The sequence below is a fragment of the Xyrauchen texanus genome, chromosome 47 (assembly GCF_025860055.1).
Source record: "Xyrauchen texanus isolate HMW12.3.18 chromosome 47, RBS_HiC_50CHRs, whole genome shotgun sequence".
NCBI lineage: Eukaryota > Metazoa > Chordata > Actinopteri > Cypriniformes > Catostomidae > Xyrauchen > Xyrauchen texanus.
In genome coordinates this window covers 21,739,413-21,759,471 of record NC_068322.1, presented here as the reverse complement: position 1 = coordinate 21,759,471, position 20,059 = coordinate 21,739,413, and the positions used below count along the sequence as shown (strand labels likewise).

The 20,059-nt window shown below is 43.3% G+C and overlaps 1 pseudogene; it reads left to right on the top strand.

Annotated features, from left to right (window-relative positions):
* The first annotated feature begins 8,241 nt into the window (after positions 1-8,241).
* LOC127638875 (splicing factor 45-like) overlaps positions 8,242-20,059 on the top strand; it is a 30,834-nt pseudogene continuing 19,016 nt past the window's right edge.

Genomic DNA, 20,059 nt, shown 5'->3' with positions numbered 1-20,059 from the left:
CAGGTTAAATCATCTGTGTGTGAGGAATGAATAAATACAGCAAAAGAAAAACATTAAACTTCTTTTATTGTCTAGTTTACAAACCACAACCACAGCCACAACTGAAAAATAACAGATATAAATCTAGGAATGAATAACAATTCATTTAAAAAGCCACAGTGAGTGTTTTCACACATACTGGTGGTATACAGTGATTTGTTTGTTTTCACTCTGGTCCAAACGCCAGGGCTTCATGTTTCCATGACGACTGACTGCTGTTTTTGTTTCACGCTCTAGCAGTTAATAAACAGAACTGCATGCGTCTTGCGGAAGAACATTGTCACCCCTAAAAAGGGGCTAGCCTCGCCCTTGCAAATCAGTAAGTAATAGTGAACTGATGACTGAGGTATTCACTGTTAGGTAATCAATAATTACTGAATTTGATTTGCCTCATTGAGAACTATCAACTAAATATGGCTAATTTAAAATAAGTACTAATTAATTAATCAAAACATTAATGTGTTTAAAATGTGAATGATTGTGTTTTTATTGCGCACAAGATCATGAAATGCGCCTTCGGAGAAACATGTACCTCACGTGTGTTCTTTGCTGGAATTAATTTATGAACTTAACAGCTCTCTAAATCATGGCTGCAGTGTCTGGTAGAGTATCATAGTCAGCTTACAGATGGATGTGCCCAACCTGTGATATCTCGTCTGTTAATTACAAATGATAACTTCAGCAGGTTTGAATGAGTCAAGTGTTACCACATAAACATGAAGGAATTACTAATTATTTAAGTGAGGGTCATGGTAATGCATTATTAATTAATGAACATATTGCATATTCCATGGTTCCGCCTCCCTCGGCTCCGCCTCCTGAGTTTCCCTCAGCTCCACCTCCTGAGCCTCCCACGGCTCCACTCCCTGAGTCTCCAGAGCTTTCCATGGTTCCGCCTCCCTCGGCTCCGCCTCCTGAGCCTCCCGAGCCTTCCTCGGCTCAGCCTCCAGAGCCTCCCTCAGCTCCACCTCCTGAGCCTCCAGAGCCTCCCTCAGCTCCACCTCCTGAGCCTCCAGAGCCTCACTCAGCTCCGTCTCCTGAGCCTCCCATGGCTCCGCCTCCTGAGCCTCCAGAGCTTTCCATGGTTCCGCCTCCCTCGGCTCCGCCTCTTAAGCCTCCCTCGTCTCCGCCTCCTGAGCCTCTTTCAGCTCCGCCTCCTGAGCCTCCAGAACCTCCCTCAGCTCTGCCTCCTGAGCCTCCCACGACTCCGAATCCAGAGCCTTCTACGGTTCCACCTCCTGAGCCCCCCATGGCTCTGCCACCTGGGTCTTCCACGGCTCTGCCCTCCATGGCTCTGCTATCAAAGACTTCCATGGCTGTCCTATGGCCGCCTCCCAGGCCTCCTGAACCTGTCCCTGTCCTGCGGCCACCTCCCAGGCCTCCTGAACCTGTCCCTGCCCCTGGGACTTCCTGCCTGGCCTCTGTGCCCCCTTGGACTTCCTGCCTGCCCTCTGTGCCCCCTTGGACTGCCTTCTTGCCCCTTGTGCCCCCTTGGACTGCCTTCTTGCCCCTTGTGCCCCCTTGAACTGCCCTCTTGCCCCTTGTGCCCCCTTGGACTGTCTGTTTGCCCCTGTTGCCCTCATTTTGTTTTTTGTCATTTATTTTTGTTTTAGGATCATCTGGAATCCGATCCTTTGAGGGGGATTCTGTCATGTTCACTGTTGTCTTTTGTTTTTGTGCTTTTATGTTAAAGTTTAGTTTAGTTCCTGTTTCCTGTTTGGTTTTTGTAGTTTCTTTTTATGATTGGTGTTCCCCTGATTGTTTCCCCCAGGTGTCCCTCATTCCCTTGTTTGTTCCTTTCTGTATTTAAACCCTGGTTCTTTGTTCAGTCATTGTCGATCATTGATGTTTGTGGATGCTTGTTTTGCCCGTTTACCCTTTGTATGTCTTCCGTGTTTTTGTTTTATTTCCCCATTGTGGACATTTTATTTGTTTCAGTGTTGTTTGTCTAGTTATTTTGTCAATAAAAACCAACTGCATTTAGATCCTCGCCCCTCGTCTGCCTTCACCTACTCATCGTTACAGCCCTCCTGTCGATCCGCCTGCATGTGGTAAATGTCAACATACATTCTGTTCTGTTCATACTGAACATTGGCAAAGGAGGAAACATGTCAAATGAATGTGATAAAAACTGTATGTGTTTGGGGTCGGCTGTGGCTCAGGTGGTAGAGCAGGTTGTCCACTAATCGCAGGGTTGGTGGTTTGATTCCCAGCCCACAAGACTCCACATGCTGATGGCAGCTCTGCCATCATTGGTGTGTGAATGTATGTGTGAATGGGTGAATGAGATGCAGTATAAAGCGCTTTGAATACTACTAAGGTTAAAAAGGTGCTATATAAGTGCAGACCCTTTACCATTTACAGAGTGGGCAATCTGCCTCATTTACTTTTTCTTTCCATTTTCTGTTGAAGTATTGTGGAGACCTTTATCTCATTCTCATTCACCCATTATTTACATTTTTTACTTTGTTAAGAGATAAGACTTTTAAAACATGTAACTGTGAGCATCAGCAATTAAAAGCATTAACCTGCTAAAGGTCTGTAGCCTATGCAATTATATGTTCAACTATTTCAGTGATTCATAATTCAATGCCAGAAATAGTTTTTTGAATGTCTGTGAATGTTTGTTAACTCTGTTTGATTAAATGAATAAAATGTAGGAACAAACACTTGAGTATTAATTACTAACTGACACAGTAACACCTCAGTTACTATTAATAGTTTATAATTCACTTTAGAATAATGGTCCAGATAACCTTTAACTCACAAGGAAGGAAACAGTATGATCCATTAAATAATAATGTAAAACCATGACCCTCACTTTAGAATAATTATACAGATCATTAGTAATTCCTTCATACTTATGTGGTAACAATTGACTCAATAATTATGGGTTCCCAGAATTATTTATAAAAGATCTTCAGAAATATAAAACATGCAGAAGTTAATCTTTTTTAATGAACAGAAGAGATATCCCAAGGTATACACAGGTTGGGCACATACATCCCTATATTTCTGTAAGGTTATTATTATTATTATTATTTTCAATAACTTATTATAAACAGTAATGAAATGCATTTAAAAAATATTTAGACATCAATTAATTCATATGCAAAAATGCAAGACCACCAGCACCACTGATCTGGATCTGCGCAGTTAACGCTGCACTCACAATGCACCAAATTGACAGATGATGGTCGAGTTCCCAAAATAATCTCCTTTGGATATAAAGATTTCGAATTGGATCTTATGAATAAAAAAGTATTAAAATATGCAATGCAAAAATATCCGATACAACCACCACAACCTCGAATTTCATCAGATATTTCAAAAACCACAAGGAAAGGCAAATAAATCATTATAATTTACAAAACATTATCATCATTATTATTTCATTATCCAGAAAGATTCAAATGTACAATTACTGTTCAAATGTTTGAGGGTTGTCAGTAAATTAAAAAGATTCACGATTAATCTCATGTTTTGTAGCGGGACAAGTTTGAAATTACCCGACATTGCCTCTAAATATGTGTGACTTTTCTAAACCTTCTCAACAGTCAACAACATACCATAACCATTTGTTGGCAATATAAAAACATAACAGGCAGATTTGCAGTCACAATACTTTATTTAAAACGTGACAAATAGTATGAAATATACAGAATGACTTTTGACAATATCCAAGTGCTCTCATAGTGATTATGACTTCTGAAGACTTTAACCTATTAAGTATTAAGCCTTGAATGCAATACTTTTATGACTATTTTATATAAATGTATCTCTGAAGGGAACTGACTATCGTCAGAAAAGTTTCGATGGCATTTTCTTTTCATCTTACCTCTGTGTAACGGAGGTATTTTTCTCTATGGGGACTTTTAGTTTGACAGGTTTTTTTCTTTTTCCGGCATATTCGCGGGAGATGAAAAGACGTCTGGGAAGAAGAAGAGTGGGCAGTGTTACAAGGCAGACACGTCATGATCGCAGTACGAAAGGTCGATATGTTTTCGCTGACACTGTAATGTAAGACAGCGGTGCACGAGAATGCGTCCGTGAGCTAAATGATCGGTTTTTAAGGAGTGATTCATTTTTTTGTTTTTTTAAGAGACTGACGATCGTCCATGATCAAGATTTGTTTTTCAGAGACATTTTTGTGATTAAGATAATTTGATCTATGTGTGCAGCGTGAGCTGAGCTGAGCTGAGCTGAGCTGACCTGAGCTGAGCTGAGCTGAGCTGCGCCAGCGCCATTTTGTTCTAGAACGTTCCTGAGTTTTTCCTTGGCCGCGCTGAAATTTTTCTTGTGATTTGTATTACCCTGCCATCCTTACAACATCTCACTGTCCTGTCTCAGCTGTTATACAAGTCATCGCAAGTCATCGCATCAAAGTTGTCGTTGCCACAGACTGGTACAACAGTTCGATACACACACACATGAACATTCCACTAATATAGAGTGAACTGAACTGAGTGTTTGAATGAACTGAGAGAGCCAAACAGGGTTCCAGAGGCCGAAAGTGTGTTAAAGGAACAACTAGTCCTGGGCCTTCGAGATGATTTTCTGAGGCGTGAAATGAAAAGGCGAGTTAAAGAGGATGCAAGGTTGACTTTTGTTCAGGTAATGCAAGCCGCAATCACTTGGGCTGAAGAAGAAGAAACTCAAACGCCGGACATTCCAAAACCCAGCCCCCATGTCAGAGTAGTAACTGCTGATGCAGAACAAGCTTCCTCTACGTTAACACTGGAAAAACTGCATGAAGCTATACAGAAGATCGCCGCCCGTCAAGATGAGCTTTACCAAGCAGTACACGATAATAGCAGGGTACGACTTCAGCAGAGCCATCCAAAAAGACAACCCCTGAAGGACAGTGATGGCGATACATCTGCTATTTATGTGGTGAACCTGGGCACACTAGCAGGCGCTGTTCACTAGGTGTTGAAGCAGCTAAAGTGACTGATCAGTCTTGACGTTCCACAGGGATGGCTGGAACTAACATAGGAAATGTTCCATCAAATACAGCGCAAACCAGCCCTGGGCCATCTATGATAAGAAGTCATACAGCTGAAAGGACTGATGAAGTGACGGAGACGTTGAAAAGTGGTGCATTTGGAGATTGTCTGACTGCTGAAGTTAGAATAGCTGTGCATTGGGAAGTTTCTCCTGGGGAAGTGCATCTTTGTGCTGACAGACACGAGCCCACAAGCATAGGAGATAAAGGGACTTTCAGGAATCATTGGAATGAATATCATCAGTGAGTTTAATTCAGTGTTCATCACAGGAGAGAATGTGAAGTCAGCCAACAAATATGGACAACCTGCAGAAGCAAAGATATGTAGGGTGTTCGCCAGTGTTGAGAAAACCGAAACCCTGAGTCCTGATGACAAGATTGGGTTCGTCAAAGTTGGTGGAAAAGAGGCCATCACTATCCCTCCACTAAGTGAAAGGGTGTTTGAAAGTCGTTGCAGAGTGCCACCTAAAGTGAAGTGCCAAGTATTAATTGAGCCCACCACTGGTGTGAGTCTACCCAAGGGGCTCCTAGTGGCCAATGTGCTAACAAAAACTGAGGGTGGTAAAGTTTCTGTACGTGTGATGAATTCAAGCGAGCGGACAATCAGACTTAACCCAAGATGCAGAGTGGCAATAATGTCTAAACCATGGGAGGTGTTAACTGAGAATACGCTGGAGTTTGAGGAGGAGGAAGGTACGCTTCACGTTAGACGAGTGACGCATGTTCAAGCAGTCGAAATCTCTGACAACCCTCCAATACCAGTTCAGGTGAATTACGAAAAGCTCACCCTTGCACAAAGAGAGGAACTTAACCTGTTGTTGGCAAAGTACAGAGACATATTCTCCAAAAGTGACAGTGACTATGGGTACACACAGTCAGTAACGCATGACATTCACACAGGTGATGCTCCGCCAGTGAAACAGAGGCACCGCAGAGTACCGCCACATGTTTTCCAAGAATTCAAAAAACACGTGCAGGACCTAGTGTCACAAGGCATCCTTAAGGAGAGTGCGAGTCCCTGGGCATCCCCAGCAGTCATAGTTGTGAAGAAAGACAGCAGTGTGTGCTACTGTTGTGATTACAGAAGGCTAAATCAAGTCACCTACAAAGACGCATATCCACTTCCCAGAGTGGAAGAATCTCTGGATGCACTGGGGAATGCTCAGCTGTTCTCCACCCTAGATCTTACGGCGGGCTATTTCCAGGTAGCTCTAAGTGAGCGTGAGCGTGAAAAGACAGCAGTCACTACCCCGTTTGGACTGTTTGAGTGGACGCGGATGCCATTCTGGCTGTGCAATGTGCCAGCCACCTTCCAGCGCCAGTCACCTTCCAGCGCCTTATGGGAGTAGTGCTCTAGGATTTGACCTTTGCTGTCCTCTTGATATATCTGGATGATATTATTGTGTTTTCCAAAGACTTCAAGAGTCACTGTGAGAGACTAGAGCTGGTCTTTGATCGACTGAAGTGCCATGGCCTAAAGTTCAAACCAAGCAAATGCTTTCTCTTCAGATCTGAGGTAAAATTCTTGGGCCACGTGATTTCCCCTGAAGGAATCAAAGTCGACAGTGAAAAAGTTAGTGCCTTGGATGCTTGGCCAGTGCCTAAAAGTGTGAAAGAAGTGAGACAACTGATTGGATATTACCGGCGGTTCGTACCAAAGTTTGCTCAAATAGCAAAACCATTGCATGCGTTGATGGGCAGCAAGGACAAAAGGAGAGCCCCTGAACTATTCATGTGGAGTGGCAAATGCCAGACTGCATTTGACAAATTAAAGCAATGCTTGATGTCGCCACCTGTTCTCGCTTACCCTAATTTTAGCCTTCCCTTTATCCTCACTACGGATGGGAGCCATCAGGGTCTTGGAGCTGTATTAAGTCAAAAGCAAGGGGGAGCTAAGCGCGTCATTGCATTTGCGAGCAGAGGCCTGAGAGGGTCAGAGAGAAATGACAAATATTACAGTGCATTCAAATTGGAGCTGTTGGCCCTTAAGTGGGCTGCAACAGAAAAATTGAAAGAGTACCTGATGTTCTCCAAGTTCACTGTAATCACTGACCATAATCCACTGCGTTACCTTGAGACCGCAAATCTCGGTGCAGTTGAGCAACGCTGGGTGTCCCAGTTAGCAGAGCTTAATTTTGAGGTTCTGTATAAGCCTAGACGACTGAACACCAATGCAGATGCTCTGTCGAGGATTCCCTCCAGTGAAGTTCCTGAATGGGATGACATGGAGAAGGATTTCATCAGACTGAACTCTGAGGAAGTGCATGCATGCCTGTGGCCCACGCAAGAGTCCAAGCAGGATGAGACGGACATTCAAGTGGCTGTACAAGTGTCCATCAAGAAAGTGCTGAATGGTTACAGCTGGAATGAAATAAGGGAGCTGCAAAGAAGTGATTCCTTGATGGGTCCCATATACAATGCAGTGTCCAAAGACAGAAAACCAAGCAGGGCAGGACAACAGAGTATGCCACCAGAGTCGAAAACGTTTTTCAGAGAGTTTGACCGTTTCAATGTATTCTCGACCCAAGGGATGGGGAGAAAATTAAGCAGCTAGTTGTACCGACTTCCTTACAGCGTTCAGTTTACAACAGTCAACATGAGCATGGAGGTCATTTTGGAGAAAGGAGTACTCTGACATTGGTGAGACGGAGCTACTATTGGCCTAGCATGTCTAAAGACATCCAAGAGTGGATAGAACAGTGTAAAAGATGCACCCTTGCAAAGGATGTCTTTCCAAGAATCCGTGCTCCGATGACTTGCAGCAATGTCACTGCTCCTTTAGAAGTGCTGGCAATGGACTATACCCAGCTGGAAATGTCCTCAGGAGGGTATGAAAACGTACTGGTTCTTACTGATATGTTTACCCGGTCTACTACGGGTGCCCAGCTCATCTGCATTCAGATCAGGGAAGATGTTTCGAGGCGCAAGTGATCAAGGAACTCTGTAAAGTCTATGGTATTGGAAAAAGTCGTACAAGTCCCTATCATCCTCAAGGAAACTCTCAGTGCGAGCGGTTCAACCGCACCATGCATGAAATGCTGAGAACGTTGACACCTGAGAAGAAGAAAGACTGGAAAACTCACCTACCAGAGCTAGTGATGGCATACAACAATCATGTCCACTCATCTACTGGCTATTCTCCCTTTTATTTGATGTTTGGGAGGGATGCGCGCCTTCCATTAGATGTCTTGGGTGGAATGGATTTGGAGGAAAGTGATGCAGAAAACTTGGATGATTGGGTGAAGAGTCATCATAGCCGACTAAAGACTGCAGTAGAAGTTGCAAATACAGTTGCACAGGAAGCCTCTAAGAGACGGAAAAGAGTGTATGACCGCAAGTCCTCTGGAGTGCTTGTAAGGCCTGGTGACCGTGTGTTGCTACATAATCACAAACATGGGGCAGAAATAAGATTCAAGACAAGTGGGAACATACACCCTACATTGTAGTAAAGCAGAATCATTCAGACATACCTGTATTTACTGTCAAACCTGAAAAGGGGGGTCTGTCCAGAGTAGTACATAGAGATCAGCACATTTCCTTTGTCATCATCTAGTACGCCATGTACAACCACATGTAGACCCATAAACCAGTCAGACTCTGAAACAGAATTCCCAGAACTTGTGTGTTTTCCAGCCAATGCACATAGACAGAGTAGAGATAAAAGGGTGGTACAGATGGAAACCAATGATGCAGAACAAAGAGGGAGTGTTTTGCAAGAACAGGAGAATGTAATAGAAGATGTGGTCCCTGAAGTAGAGTGGGGAGTACAAGAACTTTCTGATGATGCTGACGTTTCAGATGTTGGATGTGAAAATGTTCCAGAGCTCAGACGCTCTCAAAGACAAAATCGTGGTAAATTACCTGTGAGGTATAGAGATGATTATCTGATGAAATAAGGTTAAAAAGATTAACTGAGGTTGTGATGAGAAATATGTATGAATTTGTTTGAGATTGAAAAGAATGTATTTTGTTCAATGTTGCACTTTTAAATTGTGTTCTGTTTATGTTCCAGGGGCAGGCGGTCTGGAGATGTCGGTGGTATGACAGGGTTTAGCTGCGGGGAATGTAACGGAGGTATTTTTCTCTATGTGGAATTTTTAGTTTGACAGGTTTTTTTCTTTCTCCGGCGTATTCGTGGGAGATGAAAAGACGTCTGGAAAGAAGAAGAGTGAGCAGTGTTAAGAGGCAGACATGTCATGATCGCGGTACGAGAGGTCGATATGTTTTCGCTGACGCTGTAATGTAAGACAGCGGTGCACGGTCAGATTAAGTTTGGCGGGTTTAGTGTACATTAAAATTGTTGTGTGAGACTGGAGACGAGGTTAAAGCAGAAGTTCGGTTGATTGCGTCATCGGACAGAGAACGGTGTTGGAGACTGGCTGAGAGCACGAGAGAGAGTCGTTGGAGCCGCGAGTTTCATACAGAACACTGTTGGTTTTTTTCTGACTAAGATTTTTGAGAGTCCTACTGTTTTTCTGAGTCATTCATAAACTGTGTCGGAGCAAGAGACATTGATTTTTTTCTGCGAATCATGCACTTGTTAGTGTGCGAGAATGCGTCCATGAGCTAAACGATCGGTTTTTAAGGACTGATTTGCTTTTTTAAGAGACTGACGATCGTCCATGATCAAGATTTGTTTTTCAGAGACATTTTTTTTTTGTGATTAAGATCATTTGATCTATGCGTGCCGCACGAGCTGAGCTGAGGCGCGCCACGCCATTTTGTTCTAGAAAGTTCCTGAGTTTTTCCTTGGCCGCGCTGAAACTTTTCTTGTGATTTGTATTACCCTGCCATCCTTACGACATCTCACTGTCCGGTCTCAGCTGTTATACAAGTCATCACAAGTCATCAAAAGTCATCAAGTCATCGCATCAAAGTTGTCGTTGCCACAGACTGGTACAACAGTTCGATACACACACACGAAGATCCCACTGATATAGAGTGAACTGAACTGAGTGTTTGAATGAACTGAGGGTTTCAATTGTCAATTTGAACTGTTTGTGGTAATTAATGAGTCGATTGGAAACCAAATCATAAAATGTATCCATAAGAATCATTTAAGTGGATCATTTGGGTGGAATGAGTTATTTGAAGTGAATCATTTGGATTGAACAATAAGAGTCATCGACATCCAGTGTTGTTTGTGCCCTAATAATGAAATTATTTTTTGGAAACATTTCTGAGTGTTAAGAGTTTTTTTTAAAGTGTTAACCATTTGAAGGTTTTCAAGGAATTCTGAATAACTTTTATTTTTGTTACTTTTTGTTATTTTCTTCTATTGAAATATTTCCTTTCTGGAGAAATATAATTTCCAAAGGGAAAAAAATTAATTACTAATTGTTAAAATTAAGACATTTGACAGTTATTTTTGAACTTACCTTGGGGTAGGGGTGCTGAACCCCCCATCAATCCTTAATATGTGGTTACATCCTTGACTATGATACTCTAGCAGACACTGTAGCCTTGATTTAGTGACCTGTTAGATTAATAAATTAATTCCCACAAAGAAACCATGGATGATCTTGTTTACAATAAAAACATAATCATTCATATTTTAAACACGTTAATGTTTTGATTAATTAGTAGTTATTTTAAATTAACAATAGGAAAATCAAATTCAGTAATTATTGATTACCTAACAATGAACTACCTCAGTCATCAGTTCACTATTACGTACTGATTTGTTAATCATGTTTCCATATTAGTTAATAGTAGTAACTAAAGTGTTAATGTAGTACTACTCATTAATCCTGCATTAATTCCTGCATAATTACTTATTAATGATGGACCATTATTATAAAGTATTACCAAAATCTCTCAGAGCTGTAATGCAAAAAAAGTCATTCTTATTTCATTCAAAATCTTCACACATAAATGAAAATACTAGTGTGTAATTTATGAAGGCTATATACAGGATATGAAAACAAGTATATCTAATAGGGGTGGAAGAACTATAGTCAACCTATGGGGACTAATTTTCAATTAGTCAACTCCCACTTAGACTTTGGGAAATGTTTAATGCTACTTGATTTTGGTGCTAGTAAGTGCATTCATATCTTTATACTTTGGAAGGCTTTGGTTGCAAAATGTTAATAAAGCATTTTTGTGGGGGCCTGGGTAGCTCAGCGAGTATTGATGCCAGGGGCGCAGTAGGGGACGGGAGGGATACATCCCCCCCACTTTTTAGATTTTTTTTTTTTTTAAGCTTCCGATGTAGCATAACCTGAGTTACATTCACTTATTTGTCTACTTTGACAACCATCATGAGGCTACCAGCATTGGTCCACTATAGTCCGCTATTCAATGCCCCATCATTCTTGTTCCCCCCCACTTAATAAATCTCTCCTGCACCACTAATTGATGCTGACTATCACCCCTGGAGTCGCGATTTCGAATCCAGGGCATGCTGAGTTACTCCAGCCAGGTCTCCTAAGCAACCAAATTGGCCCCGTTGCAAGGGAGGGTAGAGTCACATGTGGTAATCTCCTCGTGGTCGCAATTAAGTGGTTCTCACTCTCAATGGGGCATGTTGTGCGTGGATCGTGGAGAGTATCATGAGCCTTCGCATGCTGTGAGTCTCTGCCGTGTCATGCACAACGAGTCACATGATAAGATGCACTGATTGACAGTCTCAAGGGACGAAGATGGCGGCGTGGTAGCTCGCCGCGGCCGCTCCGGATCCACAATGGTGCTATTTTTGTTGGTTATCCTGACTTTTACGGCACATTTGTGTTTGTGTTTACCATCGCCAGACACTACTAAAATATAACATTCATCCAACAACCAAGCTGCATGATGATCTGCAGGAGAAGCTACACGACCTCAGCTTGCTGCGGAGACCAGGCCTCTAGTCCTCGGCATCATCTGAAGCCGGTGGCCGGGGGAGAGGACATCGAAAGTGGTGTGTGAGGAAGTGCGGCAAGAGGGCGGGGGTCCATGCTAGGCTAAAAACAAACCCTAGCCGGCTGGCTCTCCTGTCTATCCTGCTCTCAAATGTTTGCTCCCTGGACAATAAACTGGACTACATCCGACTCCAGCAGACTACGCATTGTGAGTTTAGAGACTGCTGCGTCTTTGTTTTCACGGAGACGTGGCTGAGGGACAGAGTTCCGGACGCCGCCATTCAGCTAGACAGACTCGCCTCATTTCGTGCCGACAGAAATGTAGCAATGTGTGGCAAGACTCGCTGCGGTGGCTTGTGTGTTTACATCAACACGGAATGGTGCAAAAACTCTGCTGCTAGTCTCTAGCTACTGCTGTTCTCTGTTGGAGCTTGTGACTGTTAGGTGCAGACCTTTCTATTTACCACAGGAATTCACCACTGTCATAATATCTGGAGTTTACATTTCCCCCAGCGCTAATGTTAAGGAAGCGCTCTGTGAACTGTATGGGGCTATTAGCGAACTGCGAAACGCTCACCCTGAAGGACTGTTTATTGTCGCCGGAGATTTCAACCATGCGAATCTCAAGACAGTGCTCCCTAAATTCCATCAGTATGTGGACTTTGCAACGAGAGGAGCGGACACGCTTGATCTTGTTTACACAAACATCCCAGGCGCGTACCGGGCGGAGCCCCGCCCCCACCTCGACTACTCAGACCACATCTCTGTTATGCTAATTCCAGCATACAGACTGCTCGTCAGGCAAACAAAACCGCATCAGAAGCAGGTGAAAACCTGGCCAGCAGGAGCAATCTCTGCTCTCAGGGTGCATGGTTTCCTGCTCATTTATACTCCCATACAGTTCCTTGAGTGCCCGGTCTGTGTCGGCTTGTGGGGGGATGTACACAGCTGTGATAATGACCGCTGTGAATTCCCTCGGTAGCCAGAATGGTTGACACAGAAGCATGAGAAATTCCAGATCAGGAGAGCAGAAAGACTTGATAAAATGTACGTTCTTCTGATCACACCATGATTTGTTAATCATAAAACATACACCACCACCTCTGCTTTTACCTGAGAGGTCTTACGCTCTGTCCGCTCGGTGCACGGAGGTTCTATGGCCAAGTCTGGAATCTCCGCAGACATCCAAGTTTCTGTAAGGCAGATAACGCAGCAGTCCCTGGTCTCCGCAGTCTCAGCTTGTCCAGAGACTGAACATGGGTAGCGGGGGTCGATTTGAGAAATCCTGACTCTGGATCAGTGGCTCCGAGCAAGGTTCTACATTGATTGTGTATGCAGAGAAAATGTCTTAGTTGCTGAAAAGATTCTACATTTTTGTTTTATAATCAACAAGTAGTTTGATTCATGAAACAAACTGTTTTTATTACATTTTGTTTGCATTTAAAACAATTACATTCAAGTTGTATCAATGAGAAATGTGATGAACCAGTGGCATCTTTACACACCGTGGATCAGCTCAAAACAACCATGCACTGAGACGACTTAAGTGAAAAATATTCTTTTATTATCAGACACATTCCTTGAACATGTTAGACTGGCATTCCCCACTGGATTTTAACCTGACTTTTGAACAACATTAAAAATTGACAACAACTTAAATTGACTCTGGCATTGTCGATGGGCACAGCACATGATGACATATATGATGCAGGTTCAAGTGTTGGACTTTGCAGCTTTAGGTAAGACAGCGGTTCCCCGTCTGTTGCTCACTTCGAAGTTGTGTCGAAGAAGCAACACTAGGGGTCTCTCTTGAGAGCCTTTTGAATCTCTGATCTATGAGAAAAGGCCAATGAGAAATTGGCAGACAGAATTTGCATGTCGTACCCCCAGACATACGGGTATAAAGGAGGGAAATGCGTCTGTATCATTCAGAAATTTTCTATGGAGCCGACTGGTTGTGTATGCAGTGAGCTGCGAGTCACACACTGTTCCTCCCATCTCTGAGTGCGTTTGCTGTTGGATCTACGGTGCATATCAGTGGCTTTCTCCTTCTCTGCACGGCAGTGCAGCTTTGTCCCTTTTGACGCTTCTTTATAAAGATGCCTTTCTGCCCCATGTAGTTCCTGGATGCGGTAGAGTGCTCTCCGCTCCTGACGGCCACAGGCGCTGTTTTGTGTGTCTGGGCAGCGATCACACCGAGGCAGCATTTGTGGATGACTCATGTTCTCATCGCGAGAACATGACCATGGCAACGTTGCGTTCGCGACTTTCCTTCCTCAGAAGGAACGCCACTCAAGCCGCCCCCTGCATCGCTCCTTCTTCCCACGGGGGAAGTTAAGGACGACCCAGCTGGCGATGGAGGCGATTTGGGGATGGCAGCGGACGCGGTTTCGCCGGGTATGTCCCCGTGAACCACCCGCCCCCGATATGCTCGTTGACTTCTGTCCGGGCTCGAGGTAACAGCAGCTCGCCTCATGGCCAGCCTGTCTATCCTCTTGAGCCCCCGAGCCGAATGAGCTCGCCGCTGCATCGGAGAGTGGTCCGGTGTCTGACGCGGATGACTCGACTGGGCTGCCTCACTTGCTGGAAGTGCATGATGAGCTGACGAGTTCGTGGAGAACGCCTTCTCCACCCGTCACCGTGCCTCTCACTCATCCGCTCTCACTACCCTCGATGGCATAGCGGCCCATGGGTACACGGCAGTCCCCCAGGTGAACAGAGCGGTTGCGATCCACCTGCCCGCTCAAAACCAACTGCAAGCGCTGCCCCGGGAGGAGGCAGGCCCAGCCCCTTCGTTGCTGTGTCCAGTACGTGCTTTGCGTATCTACTTGGACCGCACGCAGAGCTTTAGTTGTTCTGAGCAGCTCTTTGTCTGCTTTGGTGGACAGCGGAAAGGGAACGCTGTCTCCAAACAGAGGCTTTCCCACTGGGTAGTGGACGCCATTATGCTGGCCTGTCGCACCCAAGCCATGCCCCCCCCTTGCGGATCTGAGCACACTCAACAAGAAGTGTTGCGTCCTCATGGGAACTGGCCAGGGGCACCTCCCTAGCAGACATATGCAGAGCAGCGGGTTGGGCAGCACCCAATACGTTTGCGAGATTTTACAATCTCAGGGTTGAGTTGGTTTCGTCCCGTGTTTTCTCAGGTCTGAGCCGGTAGAACTCGGTACACGCTGACAAACTGACCGGGTGGACCGCTTGCACATAGCACCCTTTCCCTCCATTGAGGTAATACCATGCGCCTTTAGCCCTGGAGATCCCATGAACTCGGCTTCCTGGATGACCAAAACCAATGCGGGTAGTCAATTTACCTTGTACTGGAATAGGTGCTCCACAGGACAGACTCCCACCCAGACTTTCCCCCTGTGGGTATTTTCTGTGGTATGGTCCCCTTGCGAGCAGACCCGTGTCTCCCTTGGGCAGTCCTCACGGACCCCCAGTCCCATGTTTGTAGCAACTCCTCCCTCCCAATGAGGTAGGATCTACCACCGTGCCATTTTCCACATGTGACCTAAAAACCCATGTGAGGTATTTCACCACTCTTTACCTCCCCCAGTCTGGGCAGGTGTGGTCTCCGCAGGGTCTTTCCCCCCTGAAAGAATAGGAAAACTGGGAAAGATCACCTTCCCCGTTGCATATGATAGCGTTAAGATGGTCCCAGCCACTTTAACTCTATGCGAGAAACATAGAGAGAGAAAAGGCGCGGCTAGCACGGCCTGCTCCCATGTTTGGCACGTCGCCTTGTTTCCCCCTGTCGGGGTAAAGAACCAGAAGGCTTTGACGATTTTATGGGGCGTTGGGGAAGGGTACATGGAGCCTGGTACAGCTAGTCGCTTTGGCACGTAAAATACCTGCCCGCTCCTGTGTCAGCAGTACATGTACACGGCTCAGCACATGGAATGATTTAAATTGGATCCCTAGTGTCGCTCCTTCGTCACAACGTTGAAGTGAGTGACAGACGGGGAATGTCTAGGTTACGGATGTAACCTCCGTTCCCTGATGGAGGGAACAAGATGTTGTGTCATCCCGGCCACATTGCTGAACTGAGCAACTGTTGCGGCCGAACCTCATTTTCGGCTCCTCAGAAAAATCCTGAATTAAACAGATGCATTTCCCTCCCTTTATACCTGTATCTCCGGGGGGCGGAACATGCAAATTCTGTCTGCCAATTTCTCATTGGCCTTTTCTCATAGATCAGAGATGCAAAAAGCTCTTAAGAGAGACCCCTAGTGTCGCTTCTTCGACACAACTTCTCGTTCCCCCCATCAGGGAATGGAGGTTACATCCGTAACCTAGACGTTATTATTCATTATTCATATTGGTTGCCATGTTGATGGAAAAACAAATCACTCATATTCCTGTTGTTGAGTCTTTAATATGATGTGATACAAGGGCGAGGCTAGCCCCTTTTTAGGGGTGCTTTAGAATGTTGTTATTCTAAAATGTTTGTTCATCTTTGACAAGGTTAAATAATGTCCAAAACATACTCCGTAGTTTGTGGTTTAAAATGTATGTGTTAAGTATGAAAATTAAAACATCCCTGCTTAGCAAATGGTGTCATCCTCTTCACTTCTTCTACTTCTCCTCTGTATACCTGCACTGTTCAGCACGACCGTCATCCAGCGCGAAACACACGCAGAGTGAGAACCCGTTATGTAGTGTTGTGAATCAACTAAGTTGCTCCAAAGCTGTGTCTCACACTTCTTTCCATTTACCTAGAGTTGTTCTGATTCAGAAACCATATCGGTGAGTACTGGAGTCAGTATCCTGAATCACCATGGTACACCTATAACAAGTGTTTATTTTCAGACTATTTTAGCTGTGGAGTAGCACAGGACCTGGGTGACTCATCCATAGTCATAAACGGAGAGAAGTAGCGCCGGTTACAATGTTCTTCCGCAAGACGCATGCAGTTCTGTTTATTAACTGCTAGAGCGTGAAACAAAAACAGCAGCGCAACAAATAAACGGCGTACCTGTGTAGTGCGTACGTGTGTCTCTGTTGTTAAAGTTTATCGTTAATTTGATAGTCATTTTAACAATCGGGAGTCATGTAAACATGACATCACGTGCGTCTTTTCTGGTCAGTCGTCATGGAAACATGAAGCCCTGGCGTTTGGACCAGAGTGAAAACAAACATATCACTGTATACCACCAGTATGTGTGAAAACACTCACTGTGGCTTTTTAAATTAATTGTTATTCATTCCTAGATTTATATCTGTTATTTTTCAGTTGTGGCTGACTATCAAACTAGACAATAAAAGAAAGTTTAATGTTTTTCTTTTGCTGTATTTATTCATTCCTCACACACAGATGATTTAACCTGAACCAGGCTTATCTCCTGAACTCCTAGCATTACTCTCTCTCTCTCTCTCTCGCTCTCTCTGTGCGTGTGTGTGTGTGTGTGTGTGTGTGTGTGTGTGTATGTGTGTGTGTGTGTGTGTGGCCTGCCAGTGAGCAATGGACATACGACAGTTTCAGGTGAGACACTAGGGACAGTCCATAATGACCTCTGTCTTGTTTTTTGTTTTTTTTGTTCTTCTGAAAAGTGTTAAGCTAAAGTAACAGATAATGCAAACCAGCTATCTGTTGTTGTATCAAATTACTTATCTAGGCAATGGTCCCCTGCTTTTATTTATTTTATTTATTTCAAACCCACAATGGAGAATACAGCTTCTCTTGTGAAAGGAATTTGTGATTTAAAAAAGTTTCTAAGCCCAATAATAATGAAGACATTTAAAATGACACGCCTCTGTGTGCCTTTTGATCATATCCTTACAATCTGTAAATGGTCTCCATAACATTTTTGTGACATGACAAACTGACCTCAACTCTCCTGCCTACAATATATTTGTGTATGATTGTCAGTGCCAAGGGAAAGAGAGGGAGATGGAGAATGAGAAAGGGAAAGGGAGAGCATACAGGAAGAACCAGGTGAGGAAACAACAACAATAAATTGACATATAGTGAATAGTGGCAAGCAAAACAGTAACTACTCATACTCCTATACTAACTTATTGGCATTAAGTAGCCTATATTACATTTACTTTTTGTAACATTATTTTACACCACATTTGTTCATAATAAAGGAGGAGGAAAACAACAGGGAGAGTCCATAAGGGATGAGAGGGAATTGACTAGTGAAAGAAATGAAGAGACATGGGAGTGCAACATAGAGACCACTAAGCTAAAGCAGCAGAGACAGAAGAGAGCTGTTCAGACTTAGGGCAGGGCTCGACATTAAGGCTTGTCCGCTTGTCCGGGACAAGTGGATTTTTTGTAGGACAAGTAGAAGAGAAAATTAGTTGTCCGACCGGACAAGTTAAATTTCAAACAAAATAAAATGCCATGTTACTTCACGTTATGTGCCACTCATTACGTCTATTTTACAGATTTAATTTAATCGATTTGAAACTAACACATTTTTTAATAAACACAAGATTTTGACGCATATCCAAGGGTTTGTGCGGAGTGTGGAGCGCGCACTGCATGGAACAGAGGCGCTGGCGCGAACACTTGCGTTTTCCTATCAACAGTGGAAACAACTTAAATACTCTATCATTTCTGGTCATACTGAAAATAATAATACATAATTTGCAACTACTTTTATTTGTGTAAATTCACAATAACAAGAAAACGTGCTTTTGCAAAATAAAATAAAACAATCAGGCGGGATTTCATGGTCTCCGTGAACTGAAACTGAACTGAAACAAAATATAGTCTATGTAACGTTAGGATAAAGCTTGAAATGTCCACTTTTAAAGAACCAATTCGAATCGAAAGAAAATAGCCTAACGTTACCGTCTGATTATGCAATCCATATGAATTTCTCTCTAAAGGCGCATCCGCTTTACATCGGAGATGGAGGTATATTTCCAGCAAACACTGATTTAGAAAACATTAAAATGCCTCGTTATTTTTTCAGGTTATAAACAGAAAAGCTCCAAAAACAAGAAGTCACCTTAAACCAACAACATAGGAATTAAAACGGGAACGAAATTTTTTAACCAAATGGAAAGATGAATTCGACTGGGTTATTTATGAAGACGGAGTAATGTTCTGTGGCGTCTGTCGGGCGCAACCCAACCTGGCTGACAAGTGACGTTAGCTAGCTAACTTAGCGTCGGCAGCTGTGTAGCTACTGTAAGCAAGCATTAAAAGCATTAAAGCATTAGTTCACCTCAAAATGAAAATTCCATCTAATTTTCTCCTCCAACTTCAAAATCGTCCGACATCTTTGTTTTATTTTATAATTATTAATAAAAAAATAATATTTCGTGACGTTTCCAACGTCGCAGACCAGCACAAGACCAACAATTGTGGTTATAAAAAGTATAAATATTTTTTTTTTTTTTAGAAAATGAACGATCGTTTCGCTAGATAAAGACCCAATTCCTCAGCTGGGAACGTGCACAGCCCTTTGAAGCACTTCAAAGCCCTTTTAAACTGCATCGATTTGGACTTCAACGTGTTGTTAAACTTAATCATATTTATTTAGGCATATCACATCAGTTAATTGCCTAGGCATTGTTTCTAATTTAAAATAATCTATTATTTAGATTTCATTTCAACTTTATTTCAATTGCTGAGCAATGGTTACGCTTGAAGTCCATTGTGTGGAGAAAAATCCTGAAATGTTTTCCTCAAAAACTTAATTTCTTTTCCACTGAAGAAAGAAAGACATGAACATCTTGGATGGCATTGGGGTGAGTAAATTATCATAAAATTTTCATTTTGAGGTGAACTAATCCTTTAACAGCATTTGTATTGGTTGTACAATGTACATAGTTAAATATTACTATTAGCCATTTGCCTACTTTAGCAAGTCACAGTATTTCCAAGCCCTGATAATGTACGAACTGTAACTGAGATGACGCAGTAAATAATTCCTCTTTCAAGTAACTGCACGGTCTGTATGTTACCAAAGGATCTTGGGACGAAGCTGCAAAACAGTACATAACAGAAATTGTGTAAATGTTTTAAATGCTTTCAATGGTTTGTTCGAATTCTGCATTAGCAAAACACAAAAAAATAAATGAAATTATAAATCTTTACCCGGGCAAGTGACTTTTGTGCAAGGACAAGTGAAACATAAATTTACTTGTCCGAAGGACAAGTGCCTCAAAAAGTTAATGTCAAGCCCTGCTTAGGGGATAAGGACACTGGTCCTAA